This window comes from Gorilla gorilla, chromosome 10, assembly GCF_029281585.2.
Source record: "Gorilla gorilla gorilla isolate KB3781 chromosome 10, NHGRI_mGorGor1-v2.1_pri, whole genome shotgun sequence".
NCBI classification, from domain to species: domain Eukaryota; kingdom Metazoa; phylum Chordata; class Mammalia; order Primates; family Hominidae; genus Gorilla; species Gorilla gorilla.
In genome coordinates, this window is record NC_073234.2 from 23,248,021 (window position 1) to 23,268,757 (window position 20,737).

Sequence of the window (20,737 nt, forward strand, 5' to 3'; positions counted from 1 at the left end):
CCACCAGACTTGCACTCACCAGCACCCTTCCCCCATGCCAACACTGCCACTGGCAGAAAACTACCGAGGGAGACCAGCAGACCTGTCCCCAACTCAGTGGTAGATGCTGCCCATGTTAACGTGCACACAGAGGATGTACACAAGCCCATGCCAACCGGTTCTCTGCCAACACCACTGCCAGTGCAAATGTGTGCATGGGCACCACTGGATTCCCCTACCCCCATGCCATACAGCCACCACCAAAGCTGTGACTGCCTGCACAATGGCTGGCATATCTGCACCCACCAGCACACCTCTACAGTTGATGAGCATGCACCCTGCTGCACTGCTGTTGTTGCTGGCATATGCAAGTGAGGATGAATCCCACTGCTACCTTGCTACAAAGTGCTGTAGCTGGCACCATCCATCAAAGTGTTGTGACCAGTGGTCCAGGAACAAATTGGCCCCTCCAGTATAGCAGGCTTCTAACCTTCAGGAGCTACAAAACAAAGCAAGGGGCTGATACCAGCTGCTCAGAATTACAACACCACAGTCCAGTCCAGAAGTCCTGAGCTGAGCCTTGGACCCCTAAAATCTTCCAGAAACAAAGCCAGTTGCCTGAACCCACCTTATATCACAATCAAATCCCCAAGGACATAAAGAGAATAAAAGAAAGAAAAAAAAAACCTACCCAAAGCTTAGCAACTTCAAAGTTTGAAGGAACATCAGACCACAAAGAGAAGAAAGAACCAGTGCAAGAACTATGGCAACTCAAAAAACCAGAGTGTCTTACTTACAAATGACCACAGTGGTTTCACAGCAATGGTTCCTAACCAGGCTAAGATGGCTGAAATGACTGACATAGAATTCAAAATACAGATAAAAATGAAGATTATTAATATACATGAGAAAGTCAAAACCCAATCCAAGAAATCTAAGATTATAGAGCAATATAAGAGACAACGGATGAAATGGCCATTGAAAAAAAGAACTAAAATTATCTGAGAGAGCTGAAAAACACTCCACAAACATTTCATAATGCAATCACAAGTATCAACAGCAGAACTGACAAAGTTAAGAAAATAATCTCAGAGCTTGAAGACTGGCTCTCTGAAATAATTCAGTCAGAGGAAAATAAAGAAAAACAATAAAGAAGAATGAACAAAACCTCTGAGAAATATAGGCTTATGTAAAGAGACCCAGTGTATGACTCATTGGTGTGCCTGAGAGACAGAAAGAGAAACTAAGCAACTTGAAAAACATATTTCAGGATATTGTCCATGAAAATTTTTGCCAACTCACTAGAAAGGCCAACATTCAAATTCAGGAATTGCAGGGACAGGGAAGCCATGCAAAATACTACACAAGAAGACCATCCCCAAGACACACAGTCATCAGATTTTCCAACAACAAAATGAAAGAAAAACGTTAAAGGCAGCTAGAGAGAAGGGACAGATCACCTACAAAGAGAATCCCATCAGGCAAACAGCAGACATTTTAGCAGAAATCCTACAAGCTAGAAGAGATTAGAGACTATATTCAGCATTTTTAAAGAAAAAAATTTTAACCAAGAATTTCATATTCAGCCAAAGTTTTACAAACAAAGGAGCAATAAGATCCTTTTCAGACAAGCAAATGCTAACAGAAATTGTTACCGCCAGACTTGCCTTACAAGGATTCCTGAAGAAGGTGCTAAATATGGAAAGAAAAGACTGTTACCAGCCACTACCCCCCCCAAAAAACCGCAAAACTTAAGTGACACTATAAAGCAGGAACACAAACAGCCTGCATCATTACCAGCTAACAACATGATGACAGGATCAAATCCACACATACGAAGGCTAACCTTGAATGTAAACAGGCTAAATGCCCCAATTTGAAGGCACACAGTGGCAAGTTAGATAAAGAGGCAAAACCCAGTGGTACGCTCTCTTCAAGAGACCCATGTCACATGCAATGACACCTATAGGCCCAGAGTAAAGGGATGGAGAAAAATCTATCAAGCAAATGGAAAATGGCAAATAGGAGTTGCTATTCTAATTTCACACAAAACAGACTTTAAACTAACAATGATTCAAAAAGACACAGAAGAGAACTAAATAATGATAAAGGGCTCGATTCAACAAGAAGACCTGTTAAATATATACACACCCAAAACAGGAGCACCCAGATTAATAAAGCAAGTTCTTAGAGACCTGTGAAAAGATTTAGATAACTACACAATAACAGTGGTAGAATTTAACACCCCACTAACAGTGTTAGACAGATCATTGAGGCAGAAGACTAACAAAGACATTTTGGACCTTAACTCAACACTTGACAAAATGGACCTGATAGACATCTACAGAATTCCCCACCCAAAAACAACAGAATATACATTCTTCTCATCTGTGCATGTCACATATTCTAAAATTGACCACAGAATTGGACATAAAACACCCTCAGCAAATACCAAAAAAACCCAAACTCATACCAACCATACTTTCAAACCACAGTCCAACAAAAATAGAATCAATGCTAACAAAATTACTCAAAACCATACAATTAAATGGAAATTAAACAATCAGCTCCAGAACAATTTCTGGGTAAACAATAAAATTAAGGCAAAAATCAAGAAATTCTTTGAAACTAATCAGAGGGCCAAGAGTGGTGGTTCATGCCTGTAATCCCAGCACTTCGGGAGGCTGAGGCAGGCAGATCATGAAGTCAAGAGATTGAGACCATCGTGGCCAACATGGTGAAACCCCATCTCTACTAAAAATACAAAAATTAACTGCGCGTGGTGGCGCACGCCTGTAGTTCCAGCTACTGAGTAGGAGACTGAGGCAGGAGAATTGCTTGAACCTGGGAGTCAGAGGTTGCAGTGAGCTGAGATCGTGCTACTGCACTCCAGCCTGGCAACAGAGCGAGACTCCATCTCAAAAAAAAAAAAAAAAAACTAATTAGAAAAAGATACAACATACAAGAATCTCTGGGACACAACCAAATCACTGTTAAGAGGGAAGTTTGTATCACCAACCACCCACATCAAAAAGTTAGATCACAAGTTAACAACCTAACATCACAACTAGAGGAACTAGAGAAACAAGAGCAAACTAACCCCAAAGCTAGCAGAAGGCAAGAAACAACCAAAATCAGAGCTAAACTAAAGGAGATTGAGATGTGAAAAACCATATAAAAGATCAATGAATCCAGGAGCTGGATCACTGAAAGAATCAGTAAGATAGACTGCTGGCTATACTAATAAGTAAAAATGAGAGAAGATCCAAATAAACGCAACCAGAAATAACAAATGGGATTACCACTGACCCCACAGAAATACAAAAAACCCTCAGGGACTATAACAAACATCTGTATGCACACAAGCTAGAAAACCTAGAAAAAAATGGATAAATTCCTGGGAACATACAATCTCCCAAGATTGAACCAGGAAGAGATTGAATCCCTGAACAGACCAATAATGAGTTCCAAAATTGAATCAGTAATAAAAAGCCTACCAACCAGAAAAAGCCCAGGACTATATGAATTCACAGCCAAATTCTGCCAGATGTACAAGAAAGAGCTTGTGCCATTGCTTCAGAAAGTATTCCAAAAAATTGAGGAGGAGAAACTTTTTCCTAACTCATTCTACGAAGCCAGCACCATCCTAATACCAAAACCTGGCAGAGACACACAAACAAAAAGGAAGTTTCTGGCCAATATCCTCAATGAACATATAAGGTTGGTGCAAAAGTAATTGCAGTTTTTGCCATTAAAAATAAAGGCCAAGTGGCCAAGTGTGGTGGTTCATGCCTGTAATCCCAGCACTTTGGGAGGCCAAGGCAGGCAGATCACTTGAGTCCAGGAGTTCGAGACCAGCCTGGCCAACATGACAAAAACCCCATCTCTACTAAAAACACAAAAATTAGCCAGGCGTAGTGGTGAACACCTGTAGTTGCAGCTACTCAAGAGGCTGAGGCAGGAGAATCGCTTGAACCTGGGAGGCGGAGGTTGCAATGAGCCGAAATGGTGCCACTGGACTCCAGCCTGGGTGATAGAGAATCCATGTCAAAAAAGAAAGAAGGAAGGAAGGAAGGAAAGAAACAAAGAAAGAAACAAAGAAAGAAAGGGAAAAGAAAAGCCAAAACTGCAATTACTTGTGCACCAACCTAATAGATGCAAAATACTCAACAAAATTCTAGCAAACCTAATCCAGCAACACATCAAAAAGCTAATCCATATGAACAAGTACGTTTTATCCCTGAAATGCAAGTTTGGTTCAACATACATAAATCAATCAATGTGATTCATCACATAAACAGAACCAAAACCAAAAACCACATGATCATCTCAATAGACGCAGAAAAGGTTTCTGATAAAATTCAACATGCTTTCATGTTAAAAATTCTCAACAACCTAGTCACTGAAGGAATAGACTTCAAAATAATAAGAGCCATCTGTAAAAAACTCAGAGACAACATCATACTGAATGGGCAAAAGCTGGAAGCATTCCCCTTGAAGACCAGTGCAAGAAAAGAATGCCCTCTCTCACCACTCCTATTCAACATAATAAGGGAAGTCTTAACCAGAGCAATCAGGCAAGAGAAGGAAGTAAAAGACATCCAAATAGAAAGGGAGGAAGTAAAACTATCCCTGATTGCAGATGATGTGATTCTATACCTAGAAGACCCCTATTCTCTGCCCAAAAGCTCCTAGATCTAATACACAACTTCAGCAAAGTTTCAGGATACAAAATCAGTTTGCAAAAATCAGTAACATTTCTATATACCAACAACTGTCAATTTGAGAGCCAAATCAGGAACACAATCCCATTCAGAAAAGCCACAAAAAGAATAAAATACCTAGGAATATAGCTAACCAGGGAGGTGAGATATCTACAATGAGAATTACAAAACGCTGCTAAAACAAATCAGAGATGACACAAATGGGAAAACATTCCACGCTGATGAATAGAAAGAATCAATACTGGAGAAATGACCATACTGCCCAAAGCAATGTATAGATTCAATGCTACTTCTATCAAACTATCAACATTTTCTTTACAGAATTAGAAAAAAAACTATTTTAAAATTCATATGGAACCAAAAAAGAGCTCAAATAGCCAAAGAAATTTATTTATTTATTTAGTTATTTATTTTACAAAAAGAAAAAAACCTGGAGGCATCACAATACCTGACTTCAAACTACCTTACAAGTAATGAAAACAGCATGGTACTGGTACAAAAACAGACACATAGACCAATGGAACAGAATAGAGGGTGCAGAAGTAGTACCACACACCTACAACCATCTGATCTTTGACAAAATCCAAAAAAGCAAGCAATAAGAAAAGGACTCCCTATTCAATAAATGATGTTGGGATAACTGGCTAGCCACATGCAGAAGATTGAAGCTGGACCCCTTCCTTACATCATATACAAAAATTAACTCAAGGTGGATTAAAGACTTAAATCTAAAACCAAAAACTATAAAAACCCTGGAAGATAAACTAGGTAATACCATTCTGGACACAAGACCTGGCAAAGACTTCATGACAAAGAACGAAAGCAATTGCAACAAAAACAAGAATTGGCAAATAGGACCTAGTTAAACTAAGAGCTTCTGCACAGCAAAAGAAATTATCAACAGAGTAAACAGACAACCTCCAGAATGGGAGGAAATATTTTCAAGCTAAGTATCTGACAAAGGTCTAATATCTACAATCTACAAGGAACTTAAATGAATTAACATTCCAACAACCCCATTAAAAAGTGGGCAAAGGACATGAACTGTCACTTTTCAAAATAAGACACTCATGCATCCAACGAACATATGAAAAAATGCTCAACATCACTAATCATTAGAGAAATGCAAGTCAAAAGCACAATGAGATATCATCTCACACCAGTCAGAGTGGCTATATTAAAAAGTTAAAAAAAAAAAAAGTAACAAATGCTGGTGAGGTTGAGGCAAAAAGGGAATGTTTATGCACTGCTGGTGGGAATGTAAACCATTTTAGCCATTGTGGAAAGCAGTTTGACCATTCCTCACATAATTACCATTTGACCCAGCAATTCCATTATTGGGTATGTACCCAAAGGAATACAAATTGTTCTACTATAAAGACATACGTGCATGCATATGTTTGTAACCGCCCTCGATCCCTGGTGGATTGAGGAGGGAAAATGTGGGAATAAAGACAAGAGACAAAAGAAGACAAACCTGGCCAACATGGTGAAACCCCGTCTCTACAAAAAATACAAAAAGTAGCTGGGCATGGTGGCCGGTGCCTGTAATCCCAGGTACTCAGGAGGCTGAGGTGGGAGAATTGCTTGAACCCAGGAGGCAGAGGTTGCAGTGAGCCGAGATTACACCACTGCACTCTAGTCCTGGGTGACAGAGTGAGGAAGGAAGGAAGGAAGGGAGGGAAGGAAGGAGAAGGGGAAGGGGAAGGGGAAAGAGAGAAAGAAAGAAAGGAGAAAAGAAAGAAAAAGAGAGAGAGAGAAAGAAAGAAAAAGAAAGGAGAAAAGAAAGAAAAAGAAGAGAGAGAAAGAAAAAGAAAGAAAGAAAGAAAAGTGGGAAGAAGGAAGGGAAGAAAAGTTGAACTCAGAGAAATAGAAAGTAGAAACGTGCTTACTAGGAGTTAGGGGTTTGGGGAAATGGAGAGATATTGGTCAAAGTGTGCAAACTTGCAGTTATAAGAGGAATACATTCTGGAGAGCTAATGTGCTACACAGGGATTACAGTTAACAACTTGTTCTATACTTCAAATTTGCTAAGAGAGGCCTTAAGTATTCTTATCATAAAAAAGGTAACTGTGTGAGATGATGGATATGTTAATCAGCTTGATAGAAACAGTCGTTTCACAATGTACTTCAAAACGTCAACAGTGTACAACTTGACTATATAACATTTTGTCAATTATACCTCAATAAAGCTGAAAACATATGTAATAAAATAAAAATAAAGACATCTTATTTACTATATGTTGTTGATTCATTAACATTGAACTCATGGCCAACTGCACTATTGCTCATGCCCAAACAAAGCTTATCTAACGCATATTTTCTCTTTAAAGCATGTCACAGACTTCTCGCACTTAGGAACACTATATAGGACTCTAGTACTGGGCTTGGGGATCATTTTAAACAGCAAAGTCACCAATAAAGGCACTCTCTCAGCCCACATCTTTCTCCTGTGTTGGATGCTTCTTGACCTTGAACATCAGACTCTAAGATTTTCAGCTTTGGGACTTGGGCTGGCTCTCCTTGCTCCTCAGCTTGCAGACAGCCTATTGTGGGACCTGTGATCATTTAAGTTAATACTTAATAAACTCATATATATTTATATAATAAACAAATATACATATAAACTCATATGATAATATGAATTCATTCGTTTTGTGTTATATATTATTACATTAGTTTGTTAAACTCATGAGTGTATTATATAAACTCATATATAATACTCATAAACTCATATATATATGAGATATATATATGTATCCTATTAGTTCTGTCCCTCTAGAGAACCCTGACTAATACAAGCACAAAAATGAAAAAAAGTATCACCCCTAATAAACCACGAAAAAGACACAAAGACACAGACATAAGTAAGAAGCCAGTTTCCCCTTGTTCACTCTCAGCTGGGAATGTGCACACTGACAGACACAAATTTTTTGCTGCTCTGCACATTTTCATGAATGACCTTGAGTATTAATTTTGGAGTTACAATCTTAACAAGCACGCATATTTGCAAATGCAGTATCCATGAATAATGAGAATTGACTGTACATGTAACTAGCCACAGAGTTCTAATCTGTCATCTGGGTTTTGGATACAGTATCTTCTTTTTTTTTTGAGACAGAGTCTTCTTCTGTTGCCCACCTCAGCTCACTGCAACCTCCACCTCCTGGGTTCAAGTGATTCTCGTGCCTCAGCCTCCTGAGTAGCTGGGATTACAGGTGCATGCCACCATGCCCGGCTAATTTTTGTATTTTTAGTAGAGTCAGGGTTTCAACATATTGTTCAGGCTGGTCTGTCTGCCTCGGCCTCCCAAAGTGCTGGGATTACAGGCATAAGCCACTGTCCCCAGACTGGATACCTTATCTTATCATGCCATTAGGGCCAATTGTCATATTATCTCCAGGAAAAAGTGATCAAGCATCAAATGTGCACTCTTACATTCCAACTATGGAGTGATAACCAGACTGTTAGTCTGCACAGGCTGTAATATCTCTGATATTACAAGCTCTGAAGGCAACTGAGCATGGCAATTCTGGCCATGGTCTACAATAGCATAATAGAGATCATCTGGCTCAAAATTTAAATTTAGCTCCTATACTGTAACCACCTTGAGAGCAAAAATCCCTTTGTGTCCATCAAGACGTATTACTCAAGGCCTTGTATGGTGTCTAATAGACCAATTGTTTTAGTATAATATGACCATGACTGCAGAAGGCTTACTGTACCGCCTTTCATGGGTAATAGGTGTCCCATTTAATAGAATTATTCAAAACCTTAATAGGCACACTTCAAACTGAAATTCCACGAACTCTGGCAGCTATGTGAAAAAAGTTTTAAATGACGTGGAAAGAAGACCACTGTTACTTCTCAAGTCATGCCATTCCTAACAGTTCACTTACTTCCCATGAGCCCCAGATTCCACAGTTGCTTGGCTTGTAAGGCCATTTATTTCCTGAAAACAATTTTCTTTTCTGAGAAGATACATTAGCTTCAATGCAATTTGTTATGGAATCGTACCAAAAACAGGATAGATTCTGATTCCAAATTGTTGTTAATGAATTAAAAAGCTGAGGATTTCCTTGTATCTTTGAGTGACATTCTTCTTCAAGTCTCATCACCATCTTTATGTCTCTTTGCAAGATGTAGTAAATTATTTGGGAAAGTTTTGGATCACAGAAAGTTGTTCTCAGGTTCATGTCATTTTCTTTTCTGTTTAGAAATTCATGAAAGACATTTTAAGAAACAGAATGAGAGCTATTCTTGGAATCATGGAATTTTAAAGCAGAAACATAAATTTTGACATGATTTTTATATAATATATTACATAATTATATAATTACTATTAACCTTATTTTATTTATTAATTTATTGATCAAGACTCAAAGAAGTCTTCAGCATGGTTCAAACTGTGGAGTGATGACCTATTGAGCCATTAGCAGTTGGTGAAAGCCTTTTAGCTGTTGGTGACCATTAATAAAAAATAACTACAAAGCATTACAAAAGAAAATAGAGTACGTCACGTATAATCCTGGTAACTACAGTTTTATAAAACTTTTATTTGTACTTTATGAAAGTGTATGTGTGTGCCATACACATGTATGTGTGCATTTGTGTGTATGCACTGGGCCATGCTATTTCTTACTTTGGGCTGTCTCAGTCAAAAAAGTACAAAAATCACTGATCTAAATGAATTACTGATAACCCAAAGGAAATAAATAGTGTATTAGGAAATTGAACACAGGTTGCCTACTCCACATTTGGTACAATTTGTTCTGTACCAAAATTCAGAAAGATATGATAAAACTGTAATTTAAGGGATTTGGTATATTAGATTTATGAAGTCAAAATAGAGAAAACACTATAAAGTACAATAATCAAAATGATTCTGTATTTCCAATAATTTTATAAATTATTAGTTTGAGTGTAGATTGAAGTATAAATTGGCAGTTCTTATCAAAATTTAATTATGCATACCTTTTGCCCAAAAGTTCTATTTCCAAGTACACTTTAAGAGATATACTAATATGTAAGCATATATCCACAAGGATGCTTATTGCAGTATTTATTAAGCAAGGCAATAAAGGGAAGAAAAAGGAGACTCATGCAGTATCCATCAATAGGTGTCACTGTGGGACAACACAAAAATTGAAATTAGGCGTTAAGGTTTCATTCTGTAATAATCAATATTTTTGTTAGAACTCGGTTGAGGCCAGGTGCGGTGGCTCACGCCTGTAATCCCAGCACTTTGACAGGCCAAGGCGGGTGGATCACGAGGCCAGGAGTTCGAGACCAGCCTGGCCAACATGGTGAAACCCTGTCTCTACTAAAAATACAAAAATTAGCCAGGTGTGGTGGTGGGCACCTGTAACCCCAAATATTCGAGAGGCTAAGGCAGGAGAATTGCTTGAATCCAGGAGGCAAAAGTTGCAGTGAGCCGAGATCGTGACACTGCACTCCAGCCTAGGTGACAAGAGCAAGACTCCATCTCAAAAAAAAAAAAAAAAAAGAAGAACTTCGTTGATAAAATATATGAATTAACTTTTTTGTGTATGTTTGTATCATTCTCTTACCAAAAAGACTTTGTGCAGACATGCGTATCTTAACCAGACCCGTTTATGTATAACCTTGAACTGTGAAGGCCAGGATCTGTAGATAAAAAGATGTATAACATTAAGTTATTCCAAGTATTTAAATAGAATTCTGTTTTCTGTTGGCCACAGTGATCTATTTTACATGTAGGAATTTCTGCCACACAATATAAAATTGTTCAGGTATGTATACTGCCTTGCCTCAAAAAAATCCAAATTGACACAGATATATAATTTAAACTGTGATTTCAAAACTCAGACTATCACATGGTAAATATGAGTAGATGCTGAGGAAGAACAGGTGCTATATTTTTATAGCATCAATATGTTTTTTAGCCAACAGATACAACAGATATCTAAATCTAGAAACTTTTTTCTCCATGACTTCCCCAGGGTAAATAAGTATACAAGGAGTAATGGCAGATGAAAACGTCCTCCTCTAATTTCCTTTTTACTTTCCTAGTAACATTTTGTCTTGACTACTAAAAGAATATATCTTCTAAATTTTTTTTTCTTTTTTAGTTTTTAATGACTGCCTTCCACAAGGGGCTGCCTCAAATACTGAAAGCTTGGTTTTTCCTCCAACTCTGAGCTTTGTTGATTCCTAGGGCAAGTGATTCCTGAAACGAACCTATTGCAGAGAGGGGTATATTAAGTTTGATACTTAATCCTAGCATTAAAGTTACATAGGAAATATAGTTAGAGTTATATAAGGAATAATTCCCTATAACTTTTCTCTATCTACCAAGAAAATAAAACAAGCCATATATAGTAAGTGTTCTCATTTCTCTACGTTAGCTTCACCTGCATCTGTAGTTGAAACAGTCTGGGCCTTTGAAACTTACAATCATTATAAAGATTTACATAATAAATAAGCCAGAGACAACTTTTTTTTACTCTCAGTCTTTAACTTAAAAGTTGTTATTTAGCTTCACAAGGATATTATAATATAGATATTGATCAATTTTCAAAACGTTTTGATGGTACTAATTCAAGCACATTGTACTTGAAATTTGATTCACAAATTTCTGAGCATTGCCCATAGTATAAACCTGGCTGGGTATATATATTGAAGTTTCTTGATTTAAACGTATGAAAATTGTGTCAGTTTTTAAGCTTAATGAAGGTATGGCTCATGAGTATAATATATCTTCAAATGAGATTAACACACAAATTGACTTTTCTATGGTCATTGACCTTGATTAGTTATGCTTCTCTGGCTTTTGGTCAGCTGTGGAAATTATATAAGGGTTGCAGTTTAGGTCTTCATAGTTTTTGTACTCATAACTTCAGTAATATTGATGGACTATGTTTTTTAGACTCAAAGAAGGATTTTAATAATTGATAATTTATTAATTTTAATAATATAATAATATTCATCCATTATATTAGTTAGCGGCTAAATATCTTAACCAACTGGCTTTAATCTACCTTTCCCTCCCTGGAAAAAAAAATGCAGAAGTGCCCCCCTACCGCTGCAGAATTGAAGCTGCTCCTTTAACTTTGCAAATTCAGTGTGAAATTTCACCTCAGGACTTGGTGAAAAGAGGTTTAATCTCTGTCTTTAGATTTACAGACTAATGCTCACTCAGCCATTTTTACCTTGCTTCTCCCTATGTTCATTAATCGTTGATTCTTCTCAACAAACCGCAAAAAAACATTGACACATTATAATTTGGTGCCTAAGCCAGAATAGTGGGAACTGCCTTCTGTCTTCTTTTTGTTTGTTTTTTTGTTTTTGTAGCTTGTGGGCTTTTTAAAATTTTTATTGTTATTTGAAGTTCTAGGGTACACGGGCAGGACATGTCCATACCGAATTGGGTCAGCCAGAAGCTATGTATTAGGAGATGATCAAATCTGTAATGTTATCATTGCTGCCTATATATTTGCAATAATTTTTTATGGTTTTACCTATTCTAATCAATGGTTTCAGTAATTTATTAATTCCATTAATAATTGGGGCTCCAGATAAAGTATTCCCAGAAATACAGAATAGGTTTCTGACTTCTGCCCCTATCATTCCTCCTCTTGCAATAGTCTAAGCTGCTGCTAAACAGGGTGACCAGTCTACCCACCTGTTTGGGGCTTTGCCACAGTCTGAGCTGTCAAAGTGTCTGTCAAAATCTTAGGTTTATATGTATTTTGGAGTTGAGGTCAATTACTCACATATGTGGTCTGATGAGGTGTGACATAACACTCTTGCAGGGAGGGGGAATTACAATACATTTTCCTATCACATCAAAATATATGTCACTCAAGTAGCAAACTATGGAAGTGGAATCATTTTAAAGCTTTAAAACAGCACTTTTAGCTGGAAATTTAGCCCAGGCAGGAGCCTCTGTAGATCAAACCATTTTCTCATTACATTTAGCAAATATTTCATCAATGTTAGATGCTACTAATTTTAACAGTAATTAATATTCAACCACAAACTATATCCAACATCAAAAATTGATATTTATTTGATCTGTATTAATTACAGCTGTGCTCTTGCTACTTTCTCTTCTAGTTTTAGCGCTGGCATTACTACACCTGTGCTATTCACAAAGCTAACCTTAATACTACTATGTTTGATCCCACAAAAAGAGGACACTTAATTTTATATCAATGTTTTTTTCTGATTTTTTCTCTTACAGAAGTTTATATTCTTATTTTATTCAGATTTAGAAGAGTTTCACATGTTGTAACATATTCAGGAAAAAAGAATTATTCAGTTACATAGGAATAGTCTAAAACATAATATCTATTGGTTCCCTAAGATTCACTGTATACACCTGATATGGCTTATACAAGATTGAAAAGGCAAGCCATAGGCTGGGAGAAGATAATTGCACATCATATAGTTAATAATAAGTTTGTATCTAGAATACATAAAGAACTCTCATAACTCAATTTTAAAGAGTAAACAATAGGCAAAAAGATTTGAACAGACACTTCCCCAGGGAAGATAGTCACATGGAAAATAATCACCTGAAATTAACACCATTAGTCATTAGAGAAATGCAAATTAAAACCACAACCAAATACCAATACACAATGATTAGAATAGCTAAAATAAAAAGATTTTACAATACCACATATTGTCAAGGAGGAAGAATAACTAAAAATTTCTTATTGTTTAAATGCAAAATGGTGCCATCATTTGGAAAACAATTTGGTGGTTTCTTATAAAGTTAAACATAAATGTACCACATAACTTAGAGACCCCACTCCTACATATTACCAAAATGAAATGTTTACACAAAAACCTGTACAAGATTGTTTATAGCGGCCTTATATGTAACTACCCAAACCAGAAGAACCCAAATGTCTCTCAACTAGTTAATGGATTAACAAGTTGCAGAACATCCAAACAATGAAACACTACCCCATAATAAAAAGGAAGAACTACCTATACATGCTACAACAGGGATGAATCTCAAATGCACTGTGCTAAGTGAATGAAGCAAGACACAAAAGTTTCCATACTGTATGAATTCACTGAATGACATTCTGGAAAAGACAAAACTATAGGAATAGAAAGCATAGGGTTTGGCAAAGGAGAAGTTAATCACAAAAGGACGGAGGGAAATTTTTTGTTGTAATTTAACTGTTCTGTATATTAATTATGGCAGTGGTTACATGACTATATCCCTTTGTCAACACTTGCAGAACTAATACACTAAAAGGATATATTTTGCTGTATTATACTTTAATATAAAGTACATAAAAAGATAAAGCAATAAACTTTTCAGAAGAAAACACAGAACATCTTCATGACATTGGAGTAGTTTTCTTAAATAGTATACAATTACCACAGGAAATAAACACAAGTTCCAACAATATTAACATTAAGAATTTCTTTTACTCATTTATTTATTTATTTTGAGATGGAGTCCAGGCTGGAGTGCAAAGGCACAATCTTGGCTCACTGCAACCTCTGCCTCCTGGGTTCAAGTGATTCTCCTGCCTCAGCCTCCCGAGTAGCTGGGATTACAAGTGTCTGCCACCATGCCCAGCTAATTTTAGTATTTTTAGTAGAGACAGGGTTTCACCACGTTGGCAAGGCTGGTTTTAAACTCCTGACCTCAGGTGATCCACCCGCCTTGGCCTCCAGATGTGCTGGGATTACAGGCATGAGCCACCATGCCTGGTCTACATTAAGAATTTCTGTTCATTAAAAAGCACTACTAAAAAAGCTTTAAAGATATCTCTCGTAATGGAAGAAGTTTTGCAATTCAGATGTCTACGAAGGGCTTATATGCAGAATATATAAATGATTCCTACAGGTAATAAAAAAAAGATAAACAACTTAGAAAAAATTGGGCAAGATACTTGAACAGATATGTCACAAAAAGTGATTTTTCAATAACCAAAGAACATTTGAAAATTGCTCAATTTCATTAATCATCAAAGAAAACTCAAATGTTATATAACTACATCCCACTATAATGGCTAAAATGAAAAATACCTGAAAATTCCAAGTGTCAGTGAGGATGTGGAGCAAATAGATTTCTCAGGCTTGAGGGAGTATAACTAATACTGAGAGGTGAAACCAGCTGGACATCCTGGGTGAGTAGGGATTTGGAGAACTTTTCTGTCTTACAAGAGGATTGTAAAATGCACCAATCAGCACTCTGTAGCTAGGATTGTAAAACGCACCAATCAGCGTTCTGTAGCTAGCTAGAGGTTTGTAAAATGAACCAATCAGCAGGACATGGGTGGGGACAAATAAGGAAATAAAAGCTGGCCACCCCAGCCAGCAGTGGCAACCTGCTTGGGTCCCCTTCCATGCTGTGGAAACTTTGTTCTATCGCTCTTCACAATAAATCTTGCTGCTGCTCACTCTTTGGGTCCATGCCACCTTTAAGAGACGTAACACTTACCGCGAAGGTCTGTGGCTTCATTCTTGAGGTCAGCGAGACCACGAACCCACCAGAAGGAACCAATTCCATACACAATACATCAAAAGACATGTACAAAATAGCCATAACGGTTTTATTTATAATAGCGCCAAACTAGAAAACACCAGCAGTAAAGTGAATACATGAAATGTGGTCTATTCACACAATGGAGTGCAATATAGTAACGAGAATGAAAAAACTACAACCACAGCCAACAATATTATACATGGATTTCACAAACAATATATAAAATAAAAAATCCAACAGAGAGGATTATATCCTTTATAATTCTATTTATATGGATTTCCAAAGTACACTGGAAACTGTATTGTTAGATGTTTACCTACTGGTTATGTGATGGAGGATGGTAACTGAAAGAATGTACAAATGGGATTGGGGGTGTCAGCAATGTGTTTTCTTGACCTGGATGACAATTACATGAGTGTGTTCAATCTATGAAAGGTGTAGAAAAGAACAATGTAATTGTATGGTTTTTCGTATGCACTCAAACTTCAAAAACAACTTCAAAGTGTACTAAAAATTCTACTGAAGAAACTAGAAAAATAGTTTTAAGTAACCTAGAATGTGAGAAATATTTCAGTGTCTGAGTGGATCCCACCTCCCCTTCAATTTTACTTTCAAGGCATTTCCCTTTCCGAAGCTGAGCAGCAGCTAAAATTCTTTCATGCCCTTGGTAGAAAATGTAAGGCTTCGGCCGGGCGCGGTGGCTCATGCCTGTAATCCCAGCACTTTGGGAGGCCGAGGCGGGTGGATCACGAGGTCAGGAGATCGAGACCATCCTGGCTAACACGGTGAAACCCCGTCTCTACTAAAAATACTAAAAATTAGCCGGGCGTGGTGGCGGGCGCCTGTAGTCCCAGCTACTCGGGAGGCTGAGGCAGGAGAATGGCGTGAACCCAGGAGGCGGAGCTTGCAGTGAGCCAAGATCGCGCCACTGCACTCCAGCCTGGGCGACAGAGCGAGACTCCGTCTCAGAAAAAAAAAAAAAAAAATGTAAGGCTTCAGGCTCTGTGGAATCCTCACAGAGATAGTTGATGCAACATTGTCATTTCTCTGGGTTAATGAGAGTTTATTATTTTCAGAAGGCTCTGGGGCAAGGATGAAGCATAGTGAATTGTAAAGTAACTGTGACTCACAGGGAGAGGGAGAACCCTGCTCCCTGTGAGCATGGCTTGTTCCTTCTGCTTCAACCCATCTGAAGAGGATTGTCGCAGATTGGATTTTTCAGAAGCAGATGCTAAAACAAAGTGGCAGTGGCAAAACATTTATTAGGAATTAACACCTTTGAAAGAAAGCAGAGTCGGGGAATGATGAGACAACAAAATGTGATACGAGAAGAATTTGAACTGTGATCCAGGCACAACAGAGACCAAGCTGAGTACCTGGACCGAACTGAGGGTCAGGCTGCTATTTCTCATGGCCCAGTAACAAGATGACAATGTACTGGGGAGGAAGAGAGTTTTTATCTCTGTAACCAGTTACAAGGAAAAGGCCCAGAAATTATCGCCAGACCAACTCAAAATTACAAAGTTTTCCAGAGTTCATAGACCTTCTAAGCTATATGTCTACATGTAAATGTGCATTCATCTAAAGACATAAGTGATTAACTTCTTTCAATCTATAACTAAGGTCTGAGTCCTGACGACCTTCCTCTGGAGCCTCAGTAAATCTGCTTAATCTAAATGAGTCTAGATGCTGGGGTGATTACCCCTATCTTGTCTCCTGCTAAATCACAGAGGTTTGGGGAGTTCCTTCAGACTTCCAATAGGCATGTTTAATCATGCTTTAAGGTTCGGGAAAGGCCTAGGCAAAACTCTTGCTGGACTTTTGTTACATTCCAACCGGTGTATAAGAGCACTGGCTTTTAATAGTTAACTTAACCACTCTGAAACAGTTGTTATGGAGAACTGCATTAGCGAGACCTGGCCTGCCACAAAGCCATCTTGGTAGGGAGGGCTGGAGGTGCTGACTGAGTATTTCAATAATAAATTTTTCTTTTTTTTTTCTTCTTTTGAGATGGAGTTTCACTCTTGTCACCCAGGCTGGAGTGCAATGGCATGATCTCGGCTCACTGCAACCTCCGCCTCCCAGGTTCAAGCGATTCTCCTGCCTCAGCCTCCTAAGTGGCTGGGAGTACAGGCGCACACCACCAGACCTGGCTAATCTTTTTGTATTTTAGTAGAGACAGTGTTTTGCCATGTTGGCCAGGCTGGTCTCGAACTCCTGACCTCAGGTGATCCATCCACCTCAGCCTCCCAGAGTGCTGGGATTACAGGCATGCCTAGCCATAAATTGTTCTGATGATGTATTTCCGGTTCATAGAAAGAAAAAAAAATTACAGGAGCCACAGAGATCACAGTAAGTATGATGGCGGTGGGGAAGAGCTACTCTTCGCACCATCAGAAGTATAATTCAAGGCAATAACTGTCTCACTCATTTTCTGCCCTCAGAGCTGTGTTTGCTACTTAAAATATCTGTGAACCAATGAAAATTTCAAATGAGCAGCAGGATGTAAAGCAAATGAGAAATTTAAGCTGTTCTCCCAGAAGGCAATTATTATTAAATATATGTACCACAGCATTATCATCATCATACACATGAAATAAATTATCACCCTAAGCAACCACAATTTCAGTTACCTTATTTTCCTTAGGAAGTCTACCATCACTTACCAGATTTTTACCTAAATGAATTATTATTCATGTCAAAGAACAATAATTTATTATACCAACACTTGTAGCTATCATAGCTTTACTTAGTTTATATTTTTATGTATGACTGATTTACTCTACATCACTTAAAATATTGCCAACAACCAACAACATAAAAACAAAATGCCAGGTCAAGAATACAAACAAAATAGCCTTTCTATCTCCATTTAGGATATTATCAATCTTTTCTTTCCCCCTTGCACGAATATTTTTAGCATTGGATCAGGAATTTAGGTTAGCCAGAACAACAACCCTCAAAGTCTTAAGCAAGTATATCATACTTAATTCCTGAAAAATAAGGACTGTAAAACTTTATCCCACATTAATTGAATGAAAATTAAACACTTTTATTAAGCTAAAACCTCATTAGACTAGTAGGCTCCAACCCCATGGTACCATTCTGCATTTAAACAATAAGAAATTTTTAGTTACTCCTCCTCCTTGCCAGTATGTGGTATTGTAAAGTCTTTTTATTTTAGCTGTTCTAATCACTGTGTATTGGTATTTGGTTGTGGTTTTAATTTGCATTTCTCTAATGACTAGTGATGTTAATTAATTTCAGGTGCCTATTTTCTATCTGAGTATCTTCCCTGGGGAAGTATCTGTTCAAATCTTTTTGCCTATTGTTTACTCTTTAAAATTGAGTTATGAGAGTTCTTTATGTATTCTAGATACAAACTTATTAACTATATGATGTGCAATTATTTTCTTCCAGACTATGGCTAGCCTTCCAATCTTTTAATGGTCTTTTGAAGAAGTAAAGTTTTGAATTTTCATAATATCTACCTTATCAGTTTGTCCTTTGGTGTTGGTCTTATGTCCAAGAACTCTTTGCTTACCCAAGGTGACAAATATTTTTCTTTTAAATTTTCTTCTTCCTAGTGTTGGTGATGAGAAATTGGAAGTCAATGTAATTGTATTTCCTTTGAGTATTATGTGTTTTTCCACTCTGAAGTTTAGATGAAGATTTATGTTTTAGCTAAATCCTGAAAATTTCTCATCTATTGTTGTTATAATTATTATTGATTGTACTCTACTCCATTTAATATTTCTATAACTTGGATGCATATTTAAATTTCTGTATATGTATCCTCCATATCTCTTTTATATTCTTTGTCATTATTCCCCTTTTACTGTATTTTGGGAGAATTACTTATTTAGGTCTCTCAGGTCAAAATTTTTCTGGCATTATCCATTCTGTTCTTCACCTACTATCTTAAGGATTTTCTTTCTATTTTCATAGGGCAAACTTTTATTTTTATAATCTATGGCTTTTAAAATTAATAAAATATCGTTTAATTGCTCTTTGAATATATTACTTATACTTCTTTTCTATATCTTTTCTGTTTTTTAAAACATGTTTCCTTGAGTGTAAAGTATTTCATTTGTTGTACTTACTGTTTTCATGGTCTTGCAAACCAAAAATGAAGATTTCTTCCTTCTCAGGGGAATCAAGGAAGAAGCCTCTCACTCAATTATGAGCCCCCAAAGCTGAAATTCTATTTAAGCCATTCCCTGAATTTTCTACGAGAAAACAAATTATTTTCATGTGCCATATCACTACCAAAAATAAATATTAAATACAGTTCCATTATGTACATGGTGTGTTAGTGCTCTTCAACATTTAATAATCTACTACTACTGTACATAATCATATGAATGCATATATGTAATTGTACGTGGAAGAATATACCCCATGCATGTCAAGTGCAAGTGCCTGGGCCAGGCAATTTCCAAAGCACCTCTTCAGGTAGTTAGTTTCCATCCTGGGGCCCAAGTTCAATTTCCAGGGTTTTTTTGTTATGGTTTGGTTTTTGGGTTTTTTATGTTGCCGCTGTTTGTTTTGAGACAGGGTCTCACCATCCTGGCTGGAGTGTAGTGGCGCGATTTTGTGTTGTTGTTGTTGTTTTTAGATGGAGTCTAGCTCTGTCGCCCGGGCTGGAGTGCAGTGGCGCGATCTCTGCTCACTGCAACCTCCGCCCCCCAGGTTCAAGCGATTCTCCTGCCTCAGCCTCCCGAGTAGCTGGGACTACAGGCGTGAGCCACCGCACCCAGCCCCCAAGTTCCAGTCTTGATTCTGCCTCTTACTAGCTGTGTGATCTTCAGCAAGTCACTCAGTCTCTGCGAACCTCGGTTTCCTCATCTGTCAGTCCCGCTTCCTCTTTGCTGCGCGCGCTCTCGTTGCCTGGCAACGGGAGGCGACGCCCGGATTGAGAGAGAGTAGGTGGGTGCATTGGGTGAGCGTCCACGACAGAGGCGGTTTTGACCGTTGGGCCTTGTCAGTTCCTTAGGACTCGCCTGGGTCTCCAGTCAGTGGCCGGAGGCGACTCCTGGATTGAGCCTAAGTGCGTGCCTTGGGTGCGCGCCCACCACAGAGGAGGTTTTGACCGTTGGGCCGTGAGAGTTGCTAGGACTCACCTGGGTCTCCAGTCAGTGCCGGGCCGCCGCCCCTGCCGCCGCCGCCGCCGCCGCCCCTGCCGCCGCCGCCGCCGCCGCCCCTGCCGCCGCCGCCGCCGCCGCCGCCGCCGCCCCTGCCGCCGCCGCCGCCGCCGCCGCCGCCGCCCCTGCCGCCGCCGCCGCCGCTCTTCGAGCGCTCCTCCTCTGTGGAGAGCGCCGCGGGCACCTGCAAGACAGGGGGCGCCCCTTCCACAAACCCGAGTAGGAAAACCAACCTAAGGGCTCCAGGTGGAGCGTCGCCAGATACAATACAGTAACGCATGCGCAGTCAACTTTGAATTTCAGATAAACGAGTTACTCTTAAGTACAAATATAGTATCATACAAAGTTATTCGCTGGTTATCTGAAATTCAGGGTTACCTGGGCATGCTGTG

General features: G+C 38.5%; 1 protein-coding gene across 1 annotated transcript in view; it reads right to left on the reverse strand.

Moving 5' to 3' along the window:
• Positions 1–20,285, reverse strand: part of CD163 (CD163 molecule) — a 144,596-nt gene extending 124,311 nt beyond the window's left edge. The window contains exons 1-3 of the mRNA XM_063693794.1: positions 19,995–20,285; positions 19,305–19,430; positions 10,274–10,349 (exon numbers count right to left, since the gene is read on the reverse strand). The gene's annotated coding sequence lies outside the window, so the exon portion shown is untranslated. The remainder of the gene's footprint in view (positions 1–10,273; positions 10,350–19,304; positions 19,431–19,994) is intronic.
• Between the last annotated feature and the right edge of the window lie 452 nt (positions 20,286–20,737).